At 47.0% G+C, this 12,319-nt stretch overlaps 1 protein-coding gene across 6 annotated transcripts in view; it reads left to right on the top strand.

The window, feature by feature from the left end:
• Positions 1 to 12,319, top strand: part of DNMT3A (DNA methyltransferase 3 alpha) — a 130,035-nt gene that overhangs the window by 17,499 nt on the left and 100,217 nt on the right. Inside the window, exon 1 of one of the 6 annotated variants that reach the window (XM_049902558.1) lies at positions 1,684 to 4,763. The exons of the other annotated variants lie outside the window; for them this stretch is intronic. The gene's annotated coding sequence lies outside the window, so the exon portion shown is untranslated. Of the gene's footprint in view, positions 1 to 1,683; positions 4,764 to 12,319 lie in introns of those variants that run through there. 6 annotated transcript variants of the gene reach the window in all.

Genomic DNA, 12,319 nt, shown 5'->3' with positions numbered 1-12,319 from the left:
CAAGGAATGCTAAGCTGGAAAGGATGCTGAACAGAGCTCAAGGATCATGAGGATGGAAAAAGGCTCTATGAGGCCATGGGTAACTATATCAGTCAGGGTCCATTCAGGAGACAAACTACATGGTAACTTGAATAGGGAAAGTTTAACATAAGGAATTATTAACTATAATAGGGGATTGGAGTAATGAGGGATTGATTATTAGGAAGTAAAGAGAATGCCAAAGAATATAGGAATAGCAGATATAAGAAACAGCAGCTATCCCTAAGCTTGAGCTAGGGTGCCCAAGGGAGAGCCTTCCCAGAGCTGAGATCTGGACGTCATTGGAGAAGGCACGGCGACAGTGCTATGGATGGCAGAGAAGTTGCTGTGGCACTTCATCAACAGAACTTGCTGGAAATTTGCCCTCTAGAACTTGTAGGAAATCTGTCATTTGGTTGCCGGGGAAAGTTATATATGGGGAGGTGTTTTATTAGAGGTACATACCTACGAAACGACTCGAGGGTCGTGCTGGGCGAAGATAACCGGCTGCTGCTGACTGCGAAACACGGCTAGAGCCAGGTGCTGGAGAAGCTGTCTGTGCTGCAGGAGCCTGATATTGGGGAAGCACCTTCACTGCAGGAGTGGGGCACGAGGCAAGCTACATGCTATAGGAGCCAGCTGCTGGAGAAGCCAAGGCAATACAGGAGCAGGCAGTACAAGAGCTGGACACTAGGAAGCTGCAGGAGCTGGGTGCCGGGAAGCTGTACATGCTGCAGGAGCTGGGCACTGAAGAAGCTTCTGTGCTGCAGAAACCTGGCACTAGAGAAGCCACCTTCAGTGTAGGAGCTGGGTGCTGGGGAAGCTGCTTATGCTGCAAGAGGCAGATGCTGGAAGACTATCCAAGCTACAGGAGCTGGTGGCTGGAGAAGTTGCCAGCAATGCAGGAGCCTTCCAAAAGAGCACACCCCAACCAGGAAGGAAAACTTCCTCCTGAGATGTCTCTCCAGTGTGCTCTAACAAAAGTTAATGTAGTGCCAGATGGCAAAGGAAAAATATTTAAAGGGCCCAGTTCCATTTCCATAGAGCAGACGATGAAGGATGAATAAATTGGTTACTGGCACAGTCCACCTCTTTGGCTGCTCAGCTTCATTTGCACCCTTCTATACACATTTGAACTCCCGAACCAAAAAGTAACTCTATATTCCAACCTAGCAAGACACAGTTGTCCTTTTTACAACTGAAGAAGTTCTCACCCTTCATTCCAAATGAGGAGCCACAATAATCATTGTATCATTCACTGGCTATATTAATAACTTCTCAAATTCAGTCCTAGTCCCACATAATATTCTGTTATCTGAAGAAGAAATTATAAAGTTAACTTCCAACAACTTGTATATAAAATAATGGGAAGAAGGAGAAAAAAGTGTTTTTTATATACAAATAAACACACATATACATCAAGTAAATAGGAAATATGCAGAGCTCATTTCTGTAATTGGTCACAAGGCCATATTTGATATCTGTGGCTCCCTTCTTCCATTACCCATTCTGTATTTCTTACCCACTCAGTCAGAACCTCAGCTGGTCAGGGTTCTTTACCTGGTAAAGTGACCCAAACTTCATTCCCTAAGGATCTAACACCTCTGTTGCCCTGTGTCCTGTCCCTTCCTCCCTCCCTCCCTCCCTCCCTTCCTCTCTCTTTCATTGCTATTGTTTTCTATTACTTTTACTTTGGGGCATGGAAGTTCTAAGAGGCCTCTCAGAGAATCCCCTGGGTCTCAGAGATCATCCTTCTTGCCTCTACTGTGTAGCAGTAACCTGGCATTAAAAAAAAAAAAACCTGTTGCCGTCGAGTTGATTCCAACTCATAGTGACCCTATAGGACAGAGTAGAACTGCCCCATACAGTTTCCAAGGAGTGCCCGGTGGATTTGAACTGCTGACCTTTTGGTTAGCAGCCAAGCTCTTAACCACTACAGCACAGCCTGGCATAAGGGGTCAAAACAGCAAGAGGGATTCTTATCTCCTAACAGAACCATTGTTGTGTCCTCTGATGGAAGGATTTTCCCTTTAGATGAAGATCTTCACAGTCTTTAGAGGCTTCAGAGGTATAGAGTAGGGGCACAGGGGCCGAATGCAGGGAGTAAGTGAAAAGGTTCTGGAGCTGGCAGGTGTGGATCGTTCTTTAGAGAAGTCTGGAAAAGTAGAGAAACACACAGGTGTGGACTCTGAGCCACTGGGGAGGACATAATCAGGCCCACACTCATGGCTGCCAAAGACAGCAAGCCCAATGAGGGACCGTGTGGCTGATTCTTGCCAGGACTCAGTATGGTGGCCCTGTGTCCCTAACTCCTGGGGCCTGGGAAATCCCTCTGACTGCTCCACCACCTGCCTTGCAACACTTGGAAACTGGTGCTCCTTCTTTATGAAAGTCTTTGTTGATTCATTTTGGCTCCTGAGAACAACTTCAGCTCCTTAAGAATATCTATTTTGGGCATAAACCTTTTTTCTCCCTGCTTTTGGGGCTGTGTCATGGTAACCATTAGTACGAGCAGAGGAGTCTCAGCCAGGCTTATCTCTGCCAACGCGGCTGCCATAGTAGCCAAGATGGCATCAAGTTTGGTATGATCGTAAATGCTCTACTGGTGGTGCCAGGGGTGGAAATGCCATGATCTCTGGGATGGTGTGAGAGCCACAGTTGTCTTATTGTGACTCTGGAGCCAAGCAGATGGGCTTTGAGATGGGGGAAGAGGATGGCGGGATTGTTGGTCTGTTGCCAGTGGCTTTTGGTATTCTCTGAGCAGCTTGTGGTCTGGGTGAGAATGATATTGCTGAGATTCAGAGCAATGGCGTGATGATGGACATCTTGTTCCTGCTGTGAGAATGAGCAGTCAGAAAGTGGCACCCGGGACGCCCTTCCTGCCTCTCCACCTTAGCCAGCTGCGGTCTTGTGACTGAGAGGCAGTGGTGGGTGGGAAGATGCCTGGATGTCTCCCCTCGGCTCTCTTTGGACCCACAGCTTGCACCAGGTCTGGAGCTTATCACCACCCCAGCAGATGATTGGATGGCGTGGGGCACAGGATGGTCTCCTGCCTTCTGTAGGCCGCAGGACTCATAGGTGCCTGTATCCAAGGTCTAACGGGAAATTTGGCCATGAAGCCGTTTTCTGTGGGTTGGTGTCACACCAGGGGCACAGATTGCTGATCCTGAGCTGGTTCTGGGGCCTGTGCTTGCCATGTTTGCAAGGGCTCTGAAGTTAGACAGACCTGGACTCATAATTCCCCCCATACCTGGGCTACCTTGGAGAGGTGATAAACCTCTCCAAGCCTCCATTTCTTCTATACAATGGGCATTACAATAGTACTTACTTCCTACGATTGTTTTGAGGATTAAACGGGACAATGCGTATCCCTTCGCACAGCGCCTGGCACGTGATCCACCGATCTCGTAAATAGTTGAATGAATAAATGGATGAATCGTACCTGGATTGGACAAGACAGTGAGCTGTTGTTGTTGGCATTAGTGCTGTCGAGTTGGCCCCTGTCTCATGGCGACCCCATGTGTTACAGAATAGAACTGCTCTATTCTTGGCTGTAATCTGTATGGAAGCAGTTTGCCAGGCCTTTTCTCCGTGGAGATGCTGGGTGGGTTCAAACTGCCAACCTGACTACACCACCCAGACACTGACTACTGCGATTAAAAGATTGCATTGTCCTCCCTATGTCCCATAGCAGACAGGCCTAACAGAAAAGGGAGACTCATGAGAAACTTGTTTTCTGACCAATCCATGCTGAAAGTTAATATATCTGAAACGATCACATGCTAATTGTGAGAGATCATGATGGAGTGGAAAATGTGGGCATGAGATGTGACAGACCTGGATTTATATCTGGCTTTAACATTTACTAATGGTGTGACCTTGGGCAATTTTATTAACCTCTCTATACCTCATCTTTCTCATCTGGAAAATGGGCATAAAAATAGTACTCACTTCAAAGGGTTTGTGTGAGGTGTGAAGGTTAATGAGACATAGAATTGTAAAGCTCTATCCACAGGGCCTGACATATCGTAGGGCCTTAATGAACATGGGCCGCTGCTTGAATGATGTACATTTACAAGCACTCCAGGAATTTCAAGAAAGGAAAGAACACCGTGGGCTGGATTAGGCAGGGCCTAATTGGTAAGATTTATTGAGTATTTTCTCAGTGCATTGTACTCTTGTAAGCACTTTTAATGCATTTCATTTTAATCCTCACAACTGCCCTTAAGGTGAGTACTACTATTTTCCCATTTTACAGGTGAGAAAACGGAGGCATAGTTTTGCCTCAGATCACACAGCTGATTAGTAATAAGGCCAGGATTGGAACAAGTGTGGCTGGTGTCCCACAATCATGCTCTTAACTATGCGCTCTGCTCCCTCCTAGGGAGATCTTCCTGAGATGGATGTTAGCGTCCGAGCCAGGATTGTGTTGGCACAAGTAACAGAATCCCCACTCACATCAAAGTAGTAAAAGTCTCATAAGGGGAGGTTCAGGGATGCCCCTGCCTCCAGGTACTGGTAGACAGTGACTAGACAGTGACTCCAACACTTCGTCCTGTACCTTTACCTCCTGGTTCTTTATTCTCAGGCAAACTGTCCCCACGTGGTGGGGAAGACAGCAGCCAGCAGCTCCTGACTCACATCCTACCAGCTTAATACCTTTCCATATCGTGGGTAAAAGGTTCCAGGAAGACCTCTGATTGGCCCTGTCTAGCCACATGCTCACTGCTCACTCTGTGGCCAGGGTGAGCAATAGGGTCATCTCAATTACAGCCAAAATGTCATGAAGAGTGTTCCTCAGTGGAAGGGGGCAGGGGTAAACAAGATAGACTGAAACAACTAAAGTCTACTACAAGAAAGGTAGACTTCAGCTACAGGGAGGAAGGGCTTGCCACAGAGACAGCCAACTACCTTCCAGCAATTCAGATAGAGGAGTTGAGGTGGAGAGGAAGAGGCTCTCAATGGTGACAACATTGGGGCTGTTTTTGGTGAAGCCAGAATTTAGGTTGTGGGCAATTACAGTTTTGTGATTGGAAGAAGATAAATGTCTGTGGGCCCTTGTTGAGGTGGGACTGTGAGATGACAGTCTGGTGTGGTACTGATCGGAGCAAGGTTGGAGAGAGACGGGGGCTGGTCTGCGTGGGCTGTGCTGATGAGGCGGAGCTGGTGAGGGAGGTGGTAGTGGTGTTGAGACAGTGTACGCAGTGGTGCTGGTGGGAGCTGACATGGCAGGGACAGTCTTGAGACTCCTGTGGGTGGTTGAGTTATGGGTCTTTGGTCTGATGTGGGGTTAGTGAATAAGCTGGGTTGTGGTCAGCGACGTAGGCAGCAATGACTTGTGCAGTGGCAGTTTGGGAGGAATGTAAAGAAGGTGCACCATGTGGTGTATGGGCTGGCCTTGGTGCAGACGATGGGTGTGGAGGATGAAACATTGCGGGTGGGGCCGGGGAGGGCAGTACCCCTTTTATAGTTGGTGGTGGAACTCTGTGTAGGTGTGAGGAGCTGATAATGGCTTCTGTGGGATGCGATGGTTTCATAGAACGACAGAGTTGGAAGGACCTTAGCAATATAGTACAGCACCTATTTTATAGAAAGAGAAATGGTAGCCAAAGATAACCAGTTGGTATGTAAGCCCATCCCCATTCTGTCTTTTTAAAAATTAATTTTTATTTTCTCGAAGTGGTACATGCATATAACATAAGGAGTCAAATGGTACTAAAATGCTCGTAACACAATACAGTTATTCCTTGCCTACTCCTACCTTCTTCCCCTTCTCAGGTGCAACTACTTTCAATTCTTTTAACTGTTGCTTCTAGCAGTTCTACATCTCCATGTTTCTGAGCAATGTGCATATTTTTGATTTGCCCGTTTTAGACATTTCCCATTGATTTTCTATTTAGAAGGTGAGAATTTAGCTCTCATACATGGCCAGCCCTTCTGTTTCCCAGCCCTCCTCCTAGCAGGTTTGGTGGCAGACAGAGTAATGGCCCCCCAAAGATGCCCATGTCCTAATCTCTAGAACCTGTGAATGTGTTACCTTACGTGGAAAAAGGTACTTTGCAGGTGTGATTAAGTTAAAGATCCTGAGATGGGAGTATTATCCGGGATTATCCGGGTGGGGCAGTATAATCACAAGGGTCCTTGTAAGTGAAGGAGGGCAGGGGAGTTAGAGAAGGGCCTGTGACATTGGAAGCTGTGGTGTGAGGTGAGAAAGATGTTGACCAGGCAACCTCTGGAATCCGGAAAAGGCAAGAAAATGGATTTTCCTCTAGAACCTCCACAAAGGAACACAGCCCTGCCAACACCTTATTTTGGACAACGAGAACCATTATGGACTTCTGAACTCTAGAACTATAAGAAAATAAATTTGTGTTGTTTTAAGCCACTAAGTAATTTGGGGCAGTGGTGACAGAAACCTAATACAACATGGACATACACAAACACACATGTACGTATGCGTGTATACACACATGTGTATTTGTTCAATCAGCATACAGTGTTTACATTATTATGCCCAAGGTAACTATTATTCACAGCTGAGCCTTGTAGTGTACTAAAATTGTTTCCTTTTTGTTTTAAATTTAATAATTACTTTGTTTTCTCATCTGCCTTGTTTTCTTTCTACTTCTTGCTCATTGCTACCACACTTTCTAATAGCTTTCAGTATAGCTTTCCATAAAGGGCAGTCACCAAACCAAACCTGTTGCCATAGATTCTGACTCACAGTGACCCTGTAGGATGGGGTAGAACTGCCCCATAGAGTTTCCAAGGAGCGGCTGGTGGATTCAAGCCGCCGACCTTTTTGGTTAGCAGCTGAGCTCTTAACCACTGCGCCACCAGGGCTCCAAGGGCAGTCACACCAGATAATGAATATTTCAGTTCCATTTTTTGAGTCATCCACTCTCTCTCTGGGCTGATTGCTCCATAGGCATGTTGTATGTTGTAGCTGAAGTTATGTGACCTCCTTTTGTGGTCATTGTTGGAATTTCTGTTGCCGGTCTCCTGGTTGGAGTCCCTGTTTTCTGGATCTCACGTCTTCTTCTTGCTTGGTTAATTCCCCTGTTTGGAGCACATCCTCCAGGACAGCTGTCCCTCAAGATCCAAATCCATTCAGTTCCTGAGTTCACATAGCAAGAGTGTGGACAGTGAGGGATACCTGTAGTTTTCTCAGGTTAAAAAGATGTATGTTTCAGCATCAGAGGCCACAGTGATGACAGCGCTCAGTAGCCTGAGTCTGGAGCCACACTGCTCACATCTAAACAGGCTTCCTCTGTGGCTGGTGTCAGGTTGTCATCGTGCAGCCTCTTGTCACCATCATCCTAGAGATTCTCTTCCCTTCTCTCCATTGCTGGACCTTTTGTGTCTTAAAGGACATTTTCTCGTGGCTTCCTGAGAAAGGAGCATGAGACCTCATATGTCTGAAAATGTCTTTATTCTACTCTCACACCTAAATGATAATATGGGCAAGAATTCTAATTGGAAAATAATTTTTCTTAATTTTGAAAGCATTGGTCCTTTGTCTTCTTGTTTTCGCTATTAGTGTTGAAAAGTCTGAAGCCATTCTGGTTCCTGATCCTTTATATGTCACTGTTTTCTCCCTCTCTGGAAATTTGTAGGATCTTCTCTTTGTCCCAGTGTTCTGAAATTTCACAACGATGTGCCTTGGTATGCGGTGGTTTCCATCCATTGTGTTGGACATATGGTGGGCCTTTTCAACTGGGCAACTCATGTCTTTCAATTCTGGAAAATTCTCTTGAATTATTTCATTGATGATTTTCTCCCCTCTGTTTTTTTCTGTAACTCCTCTTATTCAGATGTGGAATCTTGTGGACCCATTCTCTAATTCTCTTTTCTTTCCTCTCCTGTTTTCTGTCTTGTATTCTTTTAATGTACCCCTTGGAGCCCTGGGGGTGCAGTGGTTAAGAGCTACGGCGAGCTATGGTTGCTAACCAAAAGGTTGGTAGTTCGAATCCACCAGCTGCTCTTTGAAAACCCCATGGGCCAGTTCTACTCTCTTCTGTAGGGTCTCTATGAGTCAGAATTGACTCAACGACAAAGGGTTTTTTGGTTTCTGTTGAGTTTTGTATTTTTGCTGGCATGATTTTTATTCCTAGGAGATCTTTTTTGTTCTCTGGATATTCTTTTTTTAAATAGCATCATATCTTGTTCCATGGATGAAGTATCTTCTCTGTGCATAAAGTTCGTTTGTTCCAGGTTGGTTTTTTTTTTTTTTTTTTCCTAGGCAATTTATTTGTTGTGGTCTCTTTTCCCTGTTGGAGGCTTCCATCAGATGGCTGGTAGCCTTTGGTTGTCTGTTCAGGATTAAGAGCGGGGGACTAAAAAGCTGATTGGAAGCCTTGTACATGATGATGGGACATTTCCACTGACAGATTCACATTGGTTGACCTGAACGAGCCATTTTGACACCATTTTGATACTAATGCCAGTATCAGCATCCTTAGGCCTTTTCTCTTGAACTGATAAGTTTTTCCAGAGAAGAAGGTAAAGATCTGGCTGCCAGTGTTCTAGGAGCCCAGTGGGAGCAGAGCCCAGGGGACTCAATGTCAGCATTCAATACACCCATAATCTCCTTGGTTTTTGTATGTCAGCTTTGGTCTCGACTGTTCCAGTTGACTCTGTGCAAAGACTCATGTATGCTCTCCGGTGAGTAAACCTTGATACTGCTGGGAGGCAGATCTAGGGATTCTGTTCCTTTCATCCAGTCCTCTTTTTTTTCCACACACAGCCTCTTTACCCCTAGTCCCAGAGGTACTGGTCAATCGTGCCACGTGTCTGTTAAGGACTCTGTGTTATAAATCAGCTTCTATACACTGCTGTCTGAAACTTGGCTGTCACAAGCCTGCTTTCCAGATTCCAAAATTTTGTTTGTAGTATCTCCTCGCCTGTTTAGCCCAATCTCATGATTTTACATCTTGTTAAAAAATCTTTCTGCTGTGTTTTAAATTGGACTTCTAAACCCCATTGCCATTGAGTCTGTACAAGGTTGCAGAATTTGGAATGCATATTCAAACTCCGAATTCATTTCCCACAACAGTTTTGTAATTGAAGTAGGGATGACAGTGACCATGTCAGTTGTGATACCAAGACATTTTCATGATGGGATTCCTTAAAAAAAAAAAAAAGAAGTTTAATTAAGCTATTTATTTATTTTTATTGTGCTTTAGGTGAAAGTTTACAGCACAAATTAGTTTCTCATTGAACAATACACATATTGTTTTGTGACGTTGGTTGCCAACCCCATGCTAGATCAACACTCTTCTCAACCTTGGATTCCCCATTTCCATTCATCCAGCTTTCCTGTCCCCTCCTGTCTTTTCGTCCTTGCCCCTGGGCTGGTATGCCCAGTTAGTTTTGTATACATGGTTGAGCTACGTGTATTATTGTTTGTTTTATGGGCCTGTCTAATCTTTGGCTGAAGATTGAACGTTAGGAGTGACTTCAATACTGAGCAGGGTATCCAGGGGCCATACTCTTGATGTTTCCTCAGCCTCTGTCAGACCAGTAAGTCTGGCCTTTTATTTGTGTGTTTGAATTTTGTTCTACATTTTTCCCTGCTCTGTCCAGGACCATCTATTGTGATCCCTGTCAGAACAGTTGGTGGTGGTAGCTGGGCACCATCTAGTTTTGCTAGACTTCATATAGTGGAGGCTGTGGTAGTTGTGGTCCATTAGTCTTTTGGACTGATCTTTCCCTTGTGTCTTTGATTTTCTTCATTCTCTATTGCTCCAGATGGGTGGGACCAGTAGACATATCTTATGTGGCTGCAAAAAAAAAAGAACTATTTTTTAAGTAATTCATGTTCACTGTGGAAATGAAAATATAAAGAAGAAATAAAAGCTGCTTGTCATTGTGGTAGGGTTCTTGGCAAGGATTTTTGGTGGTGGCGGTGGTGGTGGTTTTGTGGTGCAGCCCTTGGCATGGCTGATGAGATGCCACACTTCTGGGAGCAGCATGGCGGTGCTTGTTGAAGGACTGGCCGAGGTGAACACTTGCCACTGTGCTGGGACTGCGGGCCCAGAGGCAGACCACTCCATTGGCAAGGTTGCTTGAGAGACAAGTGACACTTCTAAAGGCAGGTGGGAAGCACTGTGTCAAGCCTTGGGGCCACAGCCACCAGATTGGGTCCCCTGGAGAATATGGCCTGCCCAGCCGTAAACTGGATGATTTAGGACGATGCTAGAGGACTCTGAGGGCCACTCACTGCCAGTGCTGGTCATTGGGTAACCCAAAGGGACCAGAGTCTGACCCAGGCCAGCTGTGTTGTCTTTGAGGACAGTTTATGGAGCTCAGATGTTAGAGTCTTAGGTGGAGGAAGAAGAAAGAACATTTCCAGTTCTTTCCTGGGTGTCTGCCCTCTGGTCAGCTCCCTGTAATGTTCTGCTGTTCCCTGCTGCTTCCTTCCTCTCCCTTCTGGGACCCAAAGGTTCTCTGAAAGTATTTTTTCTCACAGCATGTCTGGTGGCACAGCTGCCCCCTGGGTGTTTCTAGGCCTCAGGGCAGTGTTGAAACAAGCATCTGGCAAAGGGGTCTCTTGATCTTATATCTTTATGTGCCTGAGTCTCCAGGGACTCCACTTTGGGGCTCCTGAAGATGTCCCACCCATGCCTGCCCCTGCGAGAGTTTCCCTCCTGTTTGCCCTTGGGGCCTCTACTGGGGCCTCCCCAGACTTGTTTTCTTATAGCAGCTTGGTCCCTCAGAGCTAGAGGAGATCTTATAGATCTATTCCAACTAGTTCCAGCTAGTCCAACTCTCCTGTTTTACTGATAAGGAAACTGAGGGCCAGACAAGCCCAAGTCAGGACTAGAACACATGTCTGCAGACTCCAGGGTCAGTGCTCTTTCCAGCCTGGCTCTGCCTCTCTTACCTTCTGTAGGTTTTGATTTGGGGGTGATTGGGATACATGAGAGTCTCTGAGTGATGAAAACTGTTAATACACTTGACTGCTAACTGAAAGGTTGGCAGTTCAAGTCCTCCTAGAGGTGCCTCCGAAGAAAAGCCTGGCCATCTGCTTCTGAAAAATCAGACATTGAAAACCCTAGGGGCACAGTTCTATTCTGACACACATGGGGTCTCCATGAGTCAGAATCTACTCGAGAGTAACTATTTTTGGCGGGGAGAGAGTGTTTGTGGTAACAAACAGGGAGTGGATTTGAGGAAGAGTCCCCGGCTGATACTGGATGGATGTGGATAGAATGTCCCACCCAGGCGTCCTCTTGCGAGCAGCTCAGACTTAGGCATCATTGCTGGTCAGATCAGTTCTCTGCTGGGCTCTCCACAGTTGTTTCTGTGGGGTGGTGTAAGCTGGGGGACAAGGCTTCGTAGAGAAGCCCTCAAAGCATTTCAGGCAGAGATATGGGTTCAAGCCTCTGCTTTGACATTAGAATATGGACAAGTCCAATTTTTTTGAGCCCTGATTCAGCTGTAGACCAGGAAGAGAAGTAGTTGCTGCCCAGATGAGGCCTGCGTGCCACATGGAGCCACTCTCTGTTGGCACCTACACTGTTGTGTATTTGGCAGCAAACCCATGGAGCCTAGCACTGTGCTCAGCTTAGAGGTGCCGGAAATAAGATGCTTTACACCCGGGGTTCCCTTAGGCTCACCTGTGGGGCGCTAGCCCTTTCAGCTTGTCGGTTAATGACAGCTCCCGCTGTCCCAGCTCTAAGAAGGGGCCTCCAGGACCTCAGAGGCACCCACCTCCCAGATGGTTAACTCGCTGGGGAAGGGGCTGGGCCTGTGGAGACCTGAGTCTGTGCTGTTAGGCTCCTGGTTTTCCAGGAAACCTGGCTGAGGGGGATGGGAGAAGAAACTCAAAGAGGGGAGCAGAACCAGGAACTGGAAGAGGAAGGGTGTGGGTGGGCCCAGATCCAGCCTGCCTCCCACTCTCCTCCTGCCAGTCTGCTGGGGGCGGAGGGGGGCATCTGGCACTCTGATGCAGGGGCTTGGCCAACTTTGCCTCCTGGGGAGGGGGCACAGGAGAGCTGTCCCACTCAGTGGGAGGGGTTGAAGCAGCAACACCCCTGCCCCCACCCCCAGCTGAGGGGTGGGCTTTGTTATTCCACTGGCTCAAGGCCCATACCTGGGGCAGGGAGGAAGAAAAGCCCCCAAATCCAGCTGTGTGGGTTTGGAGGCCCCTCTCAAGCCCACTGGTCCCCATGGGGACTGGTCCATGGGAGTGGGGGGGGAGGTGGGGGTTTGAGTATGGCATGGCCGTGGTCTCTCCTGCCCAGGGCGTCCTTTTGAGAGGGCGGCACAAATCAGGCCTTCAGCCTGGCCACAGCTT

Source organism: Elephas maximus, chromosome 12, assembly GCF_024166365.1.
Source record: "Elephas maximus indicus isolate mEleMax1 chromosome 12, mEleMax1 primary haplotype, whole genome shotgun sequence".
NCBI lineage: Eukaryota > Metazoa > Chordata > Mammalia > Proboscidea > Elephantidae > Elephas > Elephas maximus.
Note: the sequence above shows the minus strand (reverse complement) of the source record. Positions and strands in the feature narration are given on the sequence as shown.